This window comes from Atractosteus spatula, chromosome 9 (genome assembly GCF_055471065.1).
Source record: "Atractosteus spatula isolate fAtrSpa1 chromosome 9, fAtrSpa1.hap1, whole genome shotgun sequence".
In the NCBI taxonomy this organism is placed as follows: domain Eukaryota; kingdom Metazoa; phylum Chordata; class Actinopteri; order Semionotiformes; family Lepisosteidae; genus Atractosteus; species Atractosteus spatula.
Window position 1 is genome coordinate 17,649,580 of NC_142714.1, and position 16,769 is coordinate 17,666,348.

Here is a 16,769-nt window from a genome sequence, read left to right on the forward strand (position 1 = left end):
TTCCAACTGTTTTTCCGTCACATAGGTCTGCCATGAGCAATCAGAACTTCTTTGCAATATGTTATTGTAACGCTGCTCTGTAGAGGTGAAAAGGATCCGATGCAGATGCAGGAGTCGCAGGGAGGTAAGTAAGCGTACCGAGCAAATCCAGGAGTTGAGTCATAGTCCAAAGGCGAAGGTAGGTCGAGATCCGGTAAAGGCACTGGTGGCGAACAATCCAAAACGTGAGACAGAATCGTGGTCGAAAAGAGGGCTACAGGGTCAAATCCAAAACAGGCAATGATAGCAAACAATCCAAGGGGCGAGACGAGATCCGAAGTCCGAAGGCAAAAGGTGCAGGCAGAATTCCAGGAAGGCAAAAGAGGGGTAAGAACGCTAGGCTGAGCAACAAGTAGAGAACTCAATACCGAGCAACGGGAATCAGGTAAGAATGGTATAAATAACCCGGCGTGCCGCACGGTAGAGCAATTGCAGGTGTGTTAACTCGTGCGGCGGCGCTTGTTAGTAGTAATCCGCTGCTGGTGCTGATTAGCTCGCTTACGTGTTGATCTCAGCTGGCTGGTGGTCATGACAGTTATTTTGTTTCAGGGTGTTCCGACTTCACAATATGTGCACTTGAAATGCCATTTACAAACCGTCCCTCGCTGAGGTACTGTTTGTCAGACAGTACCTTTAATTATTACAAGGCCTAGATCCATGAATGGCAGTAAAAAACAGAAACCATGCTAGTAATACAGTACTTGTAATACCTTAATAGAAACTATTGTCAAACATTTCCTGTACACCCAATGGATTCCGGTTATACTGTATATTACATATTAACAAAAACCTTCATAAAGTGCTGAAGTAACTGATATTAGTAAGAAATAATGGTTGGCAGTGAACTTTCTTTTACTGAAACTCAGTTGGTCAAAAAAAAAACCATCTCTGTGATCGGCTATTAGACAAAAATGAAGCTTTAGTTTAATGGAAAGATCATCAAGCATGGCCCAAAGTAGAGTACATCTACTCCAGTTTTGGAGGGCTGCTCCTGTTTTATACAGTAGGTCTCTTTGAATCAGCACCATTCCAAGACCTGGGAAAATCGTTTAAGATGCTCTAATTAGGCTCGAATGTTAGAATGTACCCAACCGCCCCCGCCCCCAACCAAAACCATGGAACTCCAGGATAGGGTAGGAGAACCCCAAGTCTACGTAAAGAGAGAGTAAGACTAGATAATTAAAGAATGAACTTTGAACATTTGAGAACCCTCACAATTGTGCCATGGTGCTCTTGTTTGTAATCAGCTGTGTGCATCCATCATTTTTATAAGTTTTCATTGTTTAGTCTGTTGGATACTGACTTGCATTTTGCATACCAGTAAAGTGTGGAATATAATTCTGTATTTCAATTTATTTTTATATAGCACTTTTCACAACAACGTTGCACCAAGGTGCTTAACAATACATTTTATCAATACAGAACAGAAAACAACAGAGGAGAGGAACCAAAAACTCCTTAGTAAGAAGAGGAAAAACCTCTAGAGGTCCAAGGTCAACTGGTTGCTCAACCCCTTTGGATATGCTAACATTATAAAATTTAAAAAAGGAAACGATGAGGGTATTAATCCATCCAGCCATCATGTCTTCTGTGTGTTAGTACTCAATGCAGATCCCTGTAGACCAGTAAATTCCTCCTAAACAATAGCTATATCCACGATGTCCCTCTTGGATCCATGGCAGTGATGCAGCATCCAACTCAGATGGTACCCAGCCCGGGGACCATCCAGACATGTGGGGAGGAGAATAGGATAGTTTGGTCAGAACAGATGTATCTACCTGGTGGGCCAAAATAGAGACACACAATGGCATGTACAGCAGAACCAGCACCCACGGTTGCAGCAGGCTATAATGCAACATAATGTACTTTATGTAACAAAATAAAGTAGCCGAGAACAAATGCTCTCGGCAAAAAGTCTACAGTGAGTGCTGCATAATTGAATGATACCCCATCGCCAAAAACTCAATTTTGCACATATTCTAACATGTATTCCAACATGGTTATTTGGTTCACATTAAATTGCATATTCTCTTACGTCTTCAATGTGTTACACTAAGAACGTGAATATTTAATCGTGGAATTCGCGAAACCAATAAATTACGAAAGTACCCAAAATCCCTGGTTAAATACCTAGGGATTTTATTAAATCTGTTTTTTTTAAATTACTGTAATATACACATCACAGTACTGAATACATTCTAACATTTTTATAGGGAAGTATAAAATCCATCGCAATAGGTATAAAAAAAGAACGTGGAGAAAATTTGTTTTGTTATGCGCCTTAGTAAAAACACAAATTTCACATAATACATACTGTGTGGGAGTTAAATTCAGCACCCACACACTGGCTGTTAGTGTTTCAGTGGCACAAGTACTGTTGAACTCATTTTAGGTATCCTTGCCAATACATTTCAGATGTCCTTTCACAGAGCCAGAGCAGTGTGAGAGAAAGTAGTTGCAAAAAACATGCATACTCCCTCAGATTATACCTTCTCCCTTATTGAACATCTTTTTTTTTTAATTACTGTCCAGTCTTTTTTTGCTATATTTTTTGGAAAGAAAATCTCACTGTAACTTTCATGTTTTTTTTCCCGCTGTAGGCTCTCTCATTTGAAGTCTCATGTCCTTACAGACTACCCGGAAAAAACAAGAATGAGTTTAGAATTTCGTGGATAATGGCAGGACACATTATAGGAATGATTAGGACCGACCAGTTTAAAGGGTCTGTGTTTTCATGTTTGCCTGGTTTTACATCATGTCTTATCCAACCCTGTCGCCTGATTCAAAGGCCCTTACATTCCTACGATCTGCCTTCAGGGCAGAGAGAGGTTTCTTCAACTCGGCGGTAGCGAAGAGAAAGGACAGGGGCTATTTTGATGCAATTGTTTTAGTAAAAACTGACGCACTTTCCTAAACTGCTGTGGGTAGAAAAATAAAAACGGAAAATAAAACCGGATTTTTTTTTACAGAAATATACACAGGATCCGACTGTGCACACCTGGAAAAATTCCAATGAAGTTGCGGCGAGCTCCGAGAATGAAGGGAGGAGTTTGCCAGCTGCTACAGTAGAACGGTCACACCCATGGACTATAGATATAGCGGAGTGCAGGAGCTTCACGGTACTAGAGCAGAGGTTCTTCCCCTGGTACCAGAGCCGTAGGATATTCATAAACCGCAGATTGCATAGATTTACCTCTTCTGTAGATAACGCTAAAGAGGATTTTAATACGACTAAGAAAGAATTTTACACCGGACCCATTTAGCATAGACGTAAACGAGGTAAGATGAAGTTTGCAGATACAGAATTCTATGAAACTTGCATATCGGTGAAGAATCATTGTATTTTTTATACGTTTTAAGCAAAGCGATTCCTTCATGTGCTTGTTTTCAATTGTGATTATTATCGTGCTTTTACTTTCATTCATGATAATTTCGCCGTGATGAAAACTGATTTTTCCTCTCCTTTAAATGTCAGCTAAGAAGCGAATTCAAGTAACTGCACTGAATCTGTTAGGCGAATGACTTTTCTTTTTAATAATGTCTGTAGCTATACCATTTCCCACGGTAGGGGAAAAAAAAGCTCTGTACAAAAAGGATCTTTTTTTTGCTTATGGAAAGGCTGAGTCATATAACGGGATTTCTGAATTTTATTTGCAACAGCCAATCGCTTGATTCGGAAGCGAGAGTAGCATTAAAGCTAAACTGCAAACCTTAGGTGGGTAAAGAAAAAAAAATCAACGAGTTTTGGAATACACAGACCCGTTGGCGCTGCTTTAACAAAAAGTACACTTACAGTACATTTGCTAAGAAAAAGTTTAGAAAGATTAGAAAAGGTGAAAATTGTGTTTTTTTAAAAATGATCTTTTGAGAATTAACCATTTAAATAGAAAACGAATGCCATGCGTTTCAAGATGAGTAAATAAACATTTAAGGTGTTTTTAAAGCCAAAGCACGAAATCTGATTGAGTTTTGAAAATTTTTAATTGAATCCACGTGTATTTTAAATGATCTATTCCATTGATAGTTCTAGTAATACTGTACCTAGTTTAAAATGACTAGGTCTTTGGGCGGTGATGGGATTTAGTGATGTAATCTCAGAAGTGAATGAACTGCTTCAGAGATTCCACCCCCCAAAAGAATGAAGTACAACTCCGAACCTATAGCAATCTATGTGGTACTTGACGTGAAGATTAGTCTTCCGACTTGTCTCGCTTTTTTATATCCGAGCTTTTGGGATTCTTCTACTCTTGAATTGCCGATCAGACAACTAATAAACTTTTGTATTGTCACCATGTCAAAGTTAGAAAAAGACCTGATAATTCTGGCAATACCAGTATGACTGTGATAAGTGACTAAGACGCGTTGTTACGTAAATGCTCAACAATTATCTCCTCAGTAAGCCCTTTTTAAAGTGGAAATTTCAAAGTTAAATAATATAAACACACGAATTATATAAGCACTGCGTTTAAAAACACTTTCAATTTCCATTCCACTGTTGCATTTAGAGGTTTTCTTTGACTGGGAGACCATGAGATCAGTTTATTTACATCTAAACCTATAGCCCCTTATGGAAGCACAGCAAATGACTGCGATTCGAACAGAATCAAACAATTAAAGGACTAAGATGCACGGAGTTTCTGTATTCTCCTTCCAAGACAACTACTGGTTTCTGCTCAGATATGCCTTTTACATAAGCATGTTTGTACTTTTAAAAACCCATTTTCAATTAAGTGGGTTTTTTTCAAAATTTCGCTGTAATATGCTCTGCTGCCCGTTTTTGTTAGCAGTGGTTTCTGAAGGCAAGGAGTGGCTCATCCTCCATGTTGTGCTTGTCAGTGTTTTAGGAGAAAAATCTATTACAATTCTAATCACAAGCACCTTTACAGTCCCCCCCCAAAAAAATATTTAAGGTGGGGTGGATTAACCTCCCCAAAGCCTAACGCAAGAACCTAATTGCAAGTTATGGTGTCATCTTGCATATCTAGAATATCGCCAAGTTTCATTTTCTCATATATCATACATATCATACTGGGAGAATTTATAAAATGTTACATTTCCATAATCAAAATAAATATGGATAGACTATATTACTTACTTCAAAGCTGCATGTTGCTACTGTAAGTGAGAAAAGAAAAAGGATCTCTGATTACTGCATGAAGTTTCTCTTTGTAACTTCAGGCCCCTTTTTCTTGTGATGTCAGCCTTTAGTGGGTTAATTGATTTGCCAATCAGAAACCCCCACTTCTAGCATTCTCATGCAGTGCACTTGCTTTAAATTACATCTAAATGTGTAAATTAGGTCTACAGATGACAAAGACCAAAAAAAGGAAAGGAAAAAGAATTCTAGTGTATACATTGTGGGCTAAGAGAGACTATAAAGGGGAATAACAAGGTAAGTTGCCAGTGTTGGTCCACAAAGCATAACCTTTCAGGGACTTTTCCCTATTGTTTCAGGTTGCAGTAATGTGAAACTGTGTCTATGGCCACCATTGTAGAGGAGAATTTATTCGCTATTCACTTATTTGGCTAAATGAAGTAATCAAGTTTAAACATCTAGGTAATGCCAAATTTATACAGCCTATCACAAAGCAGTGACGCCTGACCAATATGCACTGTAGGTAATCAGTTCTGTCTTTTCTCCCTCTTACTTTAATTTAACATTTTAATATTAAAAGAATGCGCAGAGTTCTTTTTAATTTCATTTCATTTTGCAGAATGTGCAAAAGAATGTGAAAAATGAAATATTTAAAAAAATATATTTTTGCTGTTTTATTTTAAAGTGCTTTGAGGCAATATCATATGATGAAAGACGTTACATTAAATCTAAATTGGACCAGTTTCTTTATGCAAGCAGTCAGCATTTGTCTATGACCCCCTAGTTATTGCACGTGGATTTTTAACAAGTCATGCCTTTTCCTGTTGGAAGAAATTCAATTGTCATCTTCCGGAAACTTATGTCTTGTGGTTTTGCTGTGGAAAGTATTTGAGCTATGTATAGTATGTAAGGTTATGACAGACTCTTGTCATTTTTGTCCAAATTATTTAGAGCTTCTCAAATTACTCTAATTGGCCTACTAAAACAGCTATTCAGTCTTCACAGTTGCTTTTTCAATATTGGTTAAATTTACTTTCTGTGACAGAAGGATGATCAGTCCTAAAGCGGAAAGATCAATATTGGAGAGTTTAGTTCAATTAAAGCCTCAATCTTATTAAAAAGAACAATGGAATTGGTATGAGTTTAGTACGTTCCTACTGTGTCAATGGTATAAATATTGGTCTTCTCTATAGCCATGTATCGGAATGCTGTTCATGGTTAATGCACCAGAAACTGTGGATTTGTGTCTGAGCCATTGGTTGCATTGTATTGTGATGCAATTGACTAGATAATGTATAAGCCGTGTGTGGAGCCATGTGCACATTTATCAGCTGGTATAAAGGTTTCTTCTTTGCAGGTTTCTCTACATGAAAATGTATTCTATTTCTACTATTTGTAAATAAGTAAAATAGGGCTGTGTCTCCCTAGTCAGCTGCAGCTTAACAGAACTGGAGCAGTTTAAGCCAATAATTAGTTGAATTGGCTCATGAAAGGCTGAGCTGGAATGTGATGATATGCATTAAGTTTGCCTTACCATACATTTATAGGACATGCGAACTGGATAGGTGCTCCAACAGGAAGAAGCATTTACATCATTATTTATTTTCATGCTTTCAAGTTATTCTGACTTGGAGCCATCGCTGTGATGACTCAGAGGATCATTGTGCATTCTGAGTGACTACACTGATCATTGCAGCTTGATTCATATCCTTGAATAGATGAAACAGGGTGTTTTTTGAAAACTAATTATTTGCAAAGATCTGAACAAATTTGGTGACAATAGACTCCAGAAGTTAAAAGCTGCTACCTTTGTTGACACATCTGAAACCTATGGCTGCAATAGACTTACATGGTGCCTGTGTTACAATTAGTTTCTCAGTTCATTTACTTAGGCTGCAGTATCTCAAACAGTAGCCTACTGTAGATGTGGAAGATGACCCAGTATCGGCTTGATATTTCAAAACTGTTTCATAAGCCATTAATGTCTAGAACAAGGATATTCAGAATTTGAATCCCTTTGAAAGATTAACTTTCCCTACAACTGCTGCTTTCTGTTTGCTCTGTATTTATAGTGGTGGCAGAGGAAGAAAGTATACTGAGCATCAAAAGATGCTTCTAATTGCAACAAAGTCATAAAGTTATTGACTTGGTAAATTCATTATGATTAACATTTGTCATCAGTAGGGTTAATCAGCAGGGGCTCTAATGTGAAAGTCACAGACTAGTAGCTCATTTACTATGGCATGCAATACAAGCTGTACATCTGTGACACAAGCTTTGCAACAGGTTCCAAAGGACGCTTTGCTGGATATTGTACCATTCCTCTTGTAGAGACTAGATAAGCTTGGAGACTGTTTACTGGTCTATAAATATTCAATGCGCCTCAGGTCTACTGCATAAAATATCCAAAATATGGGAATATTTTCTCTAAGGGTATAATCTCTAAGGGTATCTTAGATGTGGAAAGTGAGGAAATATTGAAATAAAAATAGTCACAAACAAAAGGAGGGCATTTAGCAACCTATTAGTTAGTAGTTCATTGATTCGAGCATCTTATCAAGCCATTTCTTAATACAACCTAGTGAATCCACTTGAACTATGGGGCTGGTTAGCTTGTTTCATACTCTTGTAAGCTTGTAAAGCGTGTTTAAAAAAGCGTGTTTTCGTGTAGTTTCTGCTTGTCCTCTGGTTCATGTTCCTCTTCTCTTTCTGAAAAGCTAGTCTTTTCTGCCAGTGAGAGCTAAGGAAAAACATAATCTCTATCTTTTCTGTTCAAGACAAAAAAAATGTTCGGTTCCTTGAGCCACTCAGTGTAGGTGACTTAATTATGTGGTCCTTCATTTTTTTTATCCCTTTGTCTTTGCTCTCCATGTAATCTCTCTTTAGATTTTCTTTGGTTTCTCCCCTGACATTCTCGTTTAGATCTTTCTGGATTTCTTAGTCTCTCACATATAGTGATTATATGATACTTATATACTGTAGCTTAAGTGATTTTGACTATTTCAGGAATACAAAAATTCCTTGGATTTCATCAGTTTCTAACCATTTCTAATCAGGTCTAACCATTGCTAATTGTACACCAGGAATAAAGCCATAAAACTGTTTTGGATTCAAAACAATATTTTCAAAAAGCAAGTAATAAACTAAAAATAAAGTTATAACTGCAACAGGGAGATGGAGTTGGGGCAGCCCAGAAGTACCACTTTGATATCAAGATGTATCAAGGATGGTTGGATGAGCATAAACAATCCTTTAAATACAATAATCCCTGACCTTTGGATCAAAAGCATGACTAAACTTCTCTTCAAAATGGTCTTATTGGCCATCAGTTTTGTTTTTTTCATATCATTAGAAGAACTGCCTTGGATTAGCCTTTAGAAGCCCTGAGGATTTCTGATTCATATGGAAACAAATGCTTAAGCTTATGTCACGTGCTGCATGAGCACCGACTAATAGAATAAGCCTGTCTTGTGTAGAATAATCAGTCATGTGAGGCATGGTTCCTCTTTCACAATGTAGGTTATTGGCCTTTTTGTTCAAAAGAATAGTTTCATCAAAATTAATATCTAAAGTGCAATGTCTGTTCTCTTAAATGATTACAGCTTGTGTCTCAGTAAAAGTACAAGCTGCTTCCTCCTCTGTTTCACCTGAGAATTTGAAAATGTGTCCCCTGAGGATTTCAAATGCATGAACAACTCCCCATGCTCTAAAAGAATCATCAAGCATTAGAATGCTTCTCTTGATGTTGTTTTAAATTAGCATAAAGTCTCCTAGCCCTTTCCACAATTATGCCTAAACACAGCATTATACCATTAATCTTGATCCTACAGTGAAATGATAAACAGTTTCTCAACTAGCACTGGAAGTCCAAAATAATGTTTAGTTATCACAATCAATTGCATAGGAGCCAGTACCTTATTACTCATTTTTAGGTTGTCAGGGGGACATCCAAAATGCATTGAGACCTCCTCTTTTTTTTCAGATCTCTTATTACCATTTTTGTTTCCATGTTTCTTAGAAGAAAAACATCAGATTCATACTTTTCTGCTATCATCATGGGCAAAGTAACCCCCTCTGGAAACATTTTAGAAATGCCCAGATTTACCAAGTAAAAAGGGAATGGGAAGAGAAACAGAGTCTCTTTGTTCTGTGCTGACAGTCTCCTTGAATATTGATGCATGTGTATGATCTTTTGAACTTGTTTGTTAGCATGGTGTTGTGCAAGCACGAGCCTCAAGAAGTTAAAACCATCACCAGATATCTGAAATGGGCAGTGAATTTATAAAGGTGATGTTTGTAAATGTAAACAGATAGAGGTATGCGTCGCTCGACGACTGAAAGGTTTAGCCCCACCTCCCCAGGCACCTGTTGTCACTGGTTAATGGATTCATTGTTCTATAAAATCACCCAGGAACGGTAAAACAGGTTTAATTATATTAGTCTGACTAATTTTATCATCCGTTCAAAGTTCCCAAACTAATCTAGTCAATAAGTTCATTGATTTGCAGTGCAAAGATAAAAATTGATTTCTTTCGAACAATCACAGCAAGAACAATCCCGGATTTTGATCAGGGACTGTGGCCAGTGTTTTATAGGCCTGGAACATGATGGTGTTTACTTCTGTCCAATGAAAACAATGTCCTCTGCAGCTCCGTTGGAGACTTGTAGATTCTGGTGTGAAAAAAGTGGGGGTGTAAAGGATCGTCAGTGGGCAAAAAAAGGAATTTATTAACATGAAAAAAGTATTCGTTTTGCTGACCAAATAGGAGAAATGAACAGTACTAAAAACTCAAAAAGTTTTCATTCCAATTAAGTTGTTTAAGTTTATTATTGAGCTGTTTGCTTAACTGCATCATAATAAATCGGCACACTGGATATCCACCCCTGGCGTTTTTTTTTTTATTATTGGTATTTCAGGCTCAAAGAGAACCACAGAATGTCCATAAAAGATTCTGTATGTGTTGTATTATTAACATCCTAAGCATGGTTAGATGAATTGGTTAATTAATTAATCCAAGTAACCGTCAAGTGTCATTTTTAGAAACTCAGATTTAGCTTTGTGCTCTGTGAAGTGTGGCCTTAACCCCAAGATTTTGTATTTGTTTCATTAGTAGAACTTTATTTTAGGGATCACCTGCAAGCCTTGCGTTGCTTCTTACTTACTGAAAGCTTAATGAGCATTGGTAAGTAATTAATGCATAGCTAATGCGGGCCTTGTTAGTGCAATAGATAGGCCATGTATTGGGCATTTATTAGTGACAATAACAAAAGTACTGAGTTAGCATTTATACAGGTGTTTTTCATCATTTGGTAAGTGTTAACAGACAATATTCTTCACCTTTTCAGGCCCACTAATCAGTGGACTCTTGCAGGTAGCCAGTTCCATTTTAGTTTTCCACTGCTTTACAAACTGAAGGGATACTGCCTCCCCCCTTCCAATCCTTCTTTTGAAATCCCTATGAACAAGCTAGGTCAGTCTTTTAACGGGAATTCAGACCTCTAGAAAGTTTATACTAACGTCGTCTAGAGCAGATTTTTGTTTTGGAAATATTTTGTAGCTGCTTAGTTACAGCGTGTTTCTGATAACTTTGATCAGTGTTCATTAAAATGTTTTGCCTTAGTGGCAGGGTTGAGAGTGGGAGCTAATGAAGGTGCTGTTTTTTGTTAGAACCTGTACTCTTAACAATGAAGAGTACAGGTTCTAACAAAACTTTGAGCACAAAGTCTGTCTTGGCTGTCTGTCAAAACAGTGAACATTCCCTGACAAGTTTAAGCATTGCTGTTGAATAAAATAAAACTAAACATCTAATAAAGGGATTGATTTGAAATAATTTGATTGTCCTTGCAATAACGTTTACCAAGAATAAGTAGTTTTCTGAAAATAGGTGGGTGATCTTTAGAGCCTGTTCACACTAAAGGGGTTTTAAACCTCACCATACTGGGTTTTTGCATAGTTAATATCAAAGTTCAATCGCAAATAAACTGTACTGAGCAGACGTGAAGGTGGTTGCAGTCCGTTAGGCAAACGGACTGGATACATTGTGCTTTAGAAACAAGAATTTGAATGAAACAGGCATGCTCTTCCATTTCAAACCAGAAAGCATCTTTTCTAAAGCTCGAAAGACCACTCTGTCTGATTTACAGTGGTGTGAAAAAGTGTTTGCCCCCTTCCTGATTTCTTATTTTTTTGCATGTTTGTCACACTGAAATGTTTCAGATCATCAAACAAATTGAAATATTAGACAAAGATAACACAAGTAAACACAAAATGCAGTTTTTACATGAAGATTTTTATTATTAAGGGAAAAAAAAATCCAAACCTACATGGCCCTGTGTGAAAAAGTGATTGCCCCCTAAACCTAATAACTGGTTGGGCCACCCTTAGCAGCAACAACTGCAATCAAGTGTTTGCGATAACTGGCAATGAGTCTTCTACAGCGCTGTGGAGGAATTTTGGCCCACTCATCTTTGCAGAATTTTTGTAATTCAGCCACATTGGAGGGTTTTCGAGCCTTTTTTAAGGTTATGCCACAACATCTCAATTGGATTCAGGTCAGGACTTTGACTAGGCCACTCCAAAGTCTTCATTTTGTTTTTCTTAAGCCATTCAGAGGTGGACTTGCTGGTGTGTTTTGGATCATTGACCTGCTGCAGAACCCAAGTGCGCTTCAGCTTGAGGTCACGAACAGATGGCCGGACATTCTCCTTCAGGATTTTTTGGTAGACAGCAGAATTCATGGTTCCATTTACCACAGCAAGTCTTCCAGGTCCTGAAGCAGCAAAACAGCCCCAGACCATCACACTACCACCACCATATTTTACTGTTGGTATGATGTTCCTTTTCTGAAATGCTGTGTTACTTTTACACTAGATGTAATGGGACACACACCTTCCAAAAAGTCCAACTTTTGTCTCGTCAGTCCACAGAGTATTTTCCCAAAAGTCTTGGGGATCATTAAGATGTTTTCTGGCCAAACTGAGATGAGCCTTTGTTCTTTTTGCTCAGCAGTGGTTTTCGTCTTGGAACTCTGCCATGCAGGCCATTTTTGCCCAGTCTCTTTCTTATGGTGGAGTCATGAACACTGACCTTAACTGAAGCAAGTGAAGCCTGCAGTTCTTTGGATGTTGTTGTGGGTTTTTTTGTGACCTCTTGGATGAGTTGTCGCTGCGCTCTTGGGGTAATTTTGGTCAGCCGGCCACTCATGGGAAGGTTCACCACTGTTCCATGTTTTCGCCATTTGTGGATAATGGCTCTCACTGTGGTTCGCTGGAGTCCCAAAGCTTTAGAAATGGCTTTATAACCTTTTCCAGACTGATAAATCTCAATTACTCTTTCTCATTTGTTCCTGAATTTGTTTGGATCGCAGCATGATGTCTAGCTTTTGAGGATCTTTTGGTCTACTTCACTTTGTCAGGCATGTCCTATTTAAGTGATTTCTTGATTGAGAACAGGTGTGGCAGTAATCAGGCCTGGGTGTGGCTAGAGAAATTGAACTCGGCTTTCCAAAGATGTGATAAACCACAGTTGATTTATGTTTTAACAGGGGGGGCAATCACTTTTTCACACAGGGCCATGTAGGTTTGGATTTTTTTTTCCCTTAATAATAAAAACCTTCATATAAAAACTGCATTTTGTGTTTACTTGTGTTATCTTTGTCTAATATTTCAATTTGTTTGATGATCTGAAACATTTCAGCGTGACAAACATGCAAAAAAATAAGAAATCAGGAAGGGGGCAAACACTTTTTCACACCACTGTACATGGCTTTGGGGTAGATTATATTTTTTCAAATTTGAAATTGATTGTGGTAAGCTTTCTTATTCAACATGTTTTATGTTATCTCTGTTTGTCACATCATTGCCTACTGTAGAATATACTCTCCACTAATGGGTCCTGTGTCATGTTTCTTGCAATAAAAAAGCTCTTAAGTGTTTTTAATGACAACTTGTACTGTGAGTACAATTTGGTGTTCTCTTCAAAATGCCATTAAGAAAGCACTTTGCCAATTATTGTGCAATAAATAACACCTTTACGGTGATAAATGTCACGAGTAGAATTTTAAGAAAAGAATATTCAGGACGTTAATGATGTTAAGTTCAGGTAGTAACATGCATGCCTTTCTTTGTAAATAACACTGAAGGTTTTATTATTCTTTCTGTAACACATACCTCTTCCAAGAAGAGGACCAGAGTTGTGTAGCAACTTCACTTAAGTGGTATTGGTTTCACACACAGGCCATGCTTGTTAGTTTCAGAAGGTAGTTATTTGGTAGATATAATTGCTGATAATAGCTTGTGGATAGAATTTTATTAATGCAGAATATCATAAGCTTACAAAACTAATATGAAGAGGATCTTAAATCAAAAGAGAAGGGGGCTATTTGAATACGTTTTGTAAATTAGAAAAATACGGGATGTGACGGTTTGGGTCTGTATATGTATTATCTGCAAATGAATATACTGTACCATTTAAGATTTAGTTGGGTGTAGACTGAGCTCCTTTATATATATATATTAAGCTTAAAAATTAGAATGTTTTTGTTCAGGTTAAAGGCAATACTAGATGGGTCCCTTCTCATTTGTAAGTCTTCCTGCATTGTTAATCTCTGAATAGTCTTTGAGTAGGAACAGTCTTTGACTTGTTGGTATACCAATAGATAGCATCTTGTCATCCATGTAATCCATGCCAAAGGAGGATTTACCAAAAGCGCTGGCAGCAGGGTAGTAACACGTACATGTGACTTTTGAGTTTTTTGTAATATAATTACATTTTAGTGAAAAATGTTACTTTGCTATGTACAATGCTTTTAAGTTTAATTGTTAGGTATATCGTAAATTAATGCAATAGATGTTGCTGGATACATGAAGGGTAATCCTACCAGTTTTTGTACCAATTGATCATATCCTTATAATTTGAATTGTGACTGTACTGTTGTATTGGGAAAATTGGATCTTCCCTCATTAATATATTAGTAGCAAAAATATTATGTAATTTTCATCAGGACACAAAGGTTGGAAGTTGTGGTTTTAACTAAAGAGCCACCTTGCTGTTTTGGAACACTAGCAAATAGCTTTGAATTTGTCAAATGAATTTTCTGGTACGAGAAAATCTTTAAACCTTTTTTGAGGTATTACAGAGCAAACAACATTTACCAAAATACAAGATGTTATGCACAACTTTGGAATTTCCTGTTCTTATTAATTTCACCTTGACTGCACTTGTACTACCATGGAAAGGATGACTACTACTCACCTGTTATTGTGAAATGAGCACTATTGAGCAATATGGCATTTTTTCACTCTGCGAATCCAACTGTGATGGCAGAAGTTTGCAATGATTAGGGAAATGATGCAGCTCTCACTGGAGCTGGAGGGCTTTACAAATGTTTTCTTAACATTAATGAAGATATGCTACTCTATCCAAATGAAAATTGTCTCTGTACCCTGTATCGGAACAATTCATGTTACCCCTGTACATGTGACCTGGTATGAAAATGTATCTATGCGTATAGTTCTTGTGCTGTTTCGGCAGCGAAATGCCAGATGGGTGGTTTACATTCACAAAGAACATTTACACAAGAGACTGACATCATGAAATCTGGGTTTGCACCGTGATATCTGGTTTAAATTAACTGAAAGTGCAGTGATAATCTGGCTTTAATTAACCTGCAAAGCCTTGTGTGCTTGTTTAGTACTGGCGATGCTGCTCCCCTTCTTGTCCCTGAGGCTGTCTGAATAGGAGCTCATTTACATTTTCACCTGAAATGTGGATTTCCTTGTGAAGATGGGTGTGGATTTTGTATTTCATGTCATTCCCGCCTGAATGGGATTTGGCGTGGCCTTTTCCAGGGCTGTTTCTGTGCGCCACAAACATGCTTGCGTATTGCTACTTCCTGGGCCAATGCCACCGCAGGTAAACATCCCCAGTGACAGCACTGCAGGCTCACCTGACATGTTCCAGGTGTGGTTGTTAGGCAGCGAGCAGAGGGTACTATTCACCCAATCACAGTGGCCAGTGTGTTTCCACTCGGGGAATACCAGTAACGGCAAACTAATATTTCCTAGACTATAGCCAGTGATTTCAGGATTCAGTAAGAACCTACAGTATAAAACGGAAAGCTCCCTACTGTTGTTTCTTATATCACAGAAAAAATTACAGCCACTTTTTTTGGTTAAAGTCCAGTGGGGGATTGATGTAAAAAAGGAGGCAGCAGAGGAATCTGGTTGTTGACTCTGTCTCGCAGTTCTGGGAATCCTGAGATTGATTCTGACCATTAGCATCTCTCTGTGGGGGGGTTTTCTCCTAGTGCTCTGGCTTCCTCAGAGATGTCAGGGATTTGTTTGACAAATCTACATTGTTGCTTTCTGTAGTCCTATAATCGGCCATCATCGCTGTCAGGAAAAGAGCTGTCCCAACCAGAGGAAGTTGTCAGTTTTGTGGATTAGATTCTGTTTTATGCAATCTTCAATACAAATAAGCAGCTTTCTGTTAGTGCTTGTGAATGGACAAAGAGTGGAACATAATATGATTTCAGGTTTTTTCCAGTCACTTTATCAAAATAAGTACTTTATATAATCATTACTACTTTGTGACATTTAATTTGCTCTTTTGTGCTTAATGATGCCTTCATGTAGTATGGCAGAAGCACATCTTCAGATTATAAAGTACATGTTCCTGGAAGAACTGCAGTCTGCTTTTTCATAGAAGTGTAAACTCACTGTTCCGGAACATAATTTGATGGAATGCAAGTATAAAGTCTCCTAAAAACATTACTTTGTGACAGAAGGGGGGAAGGTTAGTCTTTCTTGGTGAGTGAAGGTGAATCAAAGATTTTTATCTTGCAAATGTGGTTTGGCTGTTGTGATGCAATCCTCCACCCTGATTCCTCAGCATTATTGAAATTGCTCAGATGCCAAAATGTGACTGAAGCAAATGCAGTAAATGCAGTAAATCAAAAATTGACAGGCATAGCACACTTCACTTCCCAGAGCCACCACTTAATTGTCTTTTAATTCGTTTTTTGTTGTCTCCTAGGTAATGATGAATTTTCAGACTTCCAAAAAATGTAACATTCAGAGCTTTTATTAAATACTGGTGTAGATTTTACACATGCCACAATAACAGATACAGGAGTGTTCTTGTGCTGTTTACTAAAGATTAAAAATAAAACTCTACTTGTCAGTTCTGTTTGTTTTGTAATTTTGAGTTTTAAGGTATCGAGTGACCTCAGCACAATATGGCCACTATATATGGTCAATATATAGTAGAAGAGTTAGAAGTATAGTCCAAGTCAAAAGTTTGAGTACACCTTCTTGAAACCAGGTGTTTCATGATTATTTGTGCTATAAACTGTATAAACTTATCTATAAACAATATTTAATTACATGATATGTGTACTTCTTAAGTGAACTGCATTGAAAATGACAATTTTTAATTTTCAGTAAAATGAACACCCAAAGCAAGCAGATTTCAGTCTGAAGCCCTGGTTAGTTAAATGTCAGAAATGTGTATAACATGGTGTTAGAACACTAAAATAAGTTTAAAATTGTCTTTGTTAGGTGTTCTCACAGTTAACTAGCATGTTAGGTTGCGTGAAGCTGGCCTCAAAGGTCCAGTTTCTGTGTTTTTTGGCCC

The 16,769-nt window shown here is 37.6% G+C and overlaps 1 protein-coding gene across 3 annotated transcripts in view; it reads left to right on the top strand.

The window, feature by feature from the left end:
• Window positions 1-3,130: 3,130 nt before the first annotated feature.
• Window positions 3,131-16,769, top strand: part of inf2 (inverted formin 2) — a 47,882-nt gene continuing 34,243 nt past the window's right edge. For all 3 annotated transcript variants that reach the window (XR_016091659.1, XM_088925747.1, XM_088925748.1), the window contains exon 1: window positions 3,131-3,318. The gene's annotated coding sequence lies outside the window, so the exon portion shown is untranslated. The remainder of the gene's footprint in view (window positions 3,319-16,769) is intronic.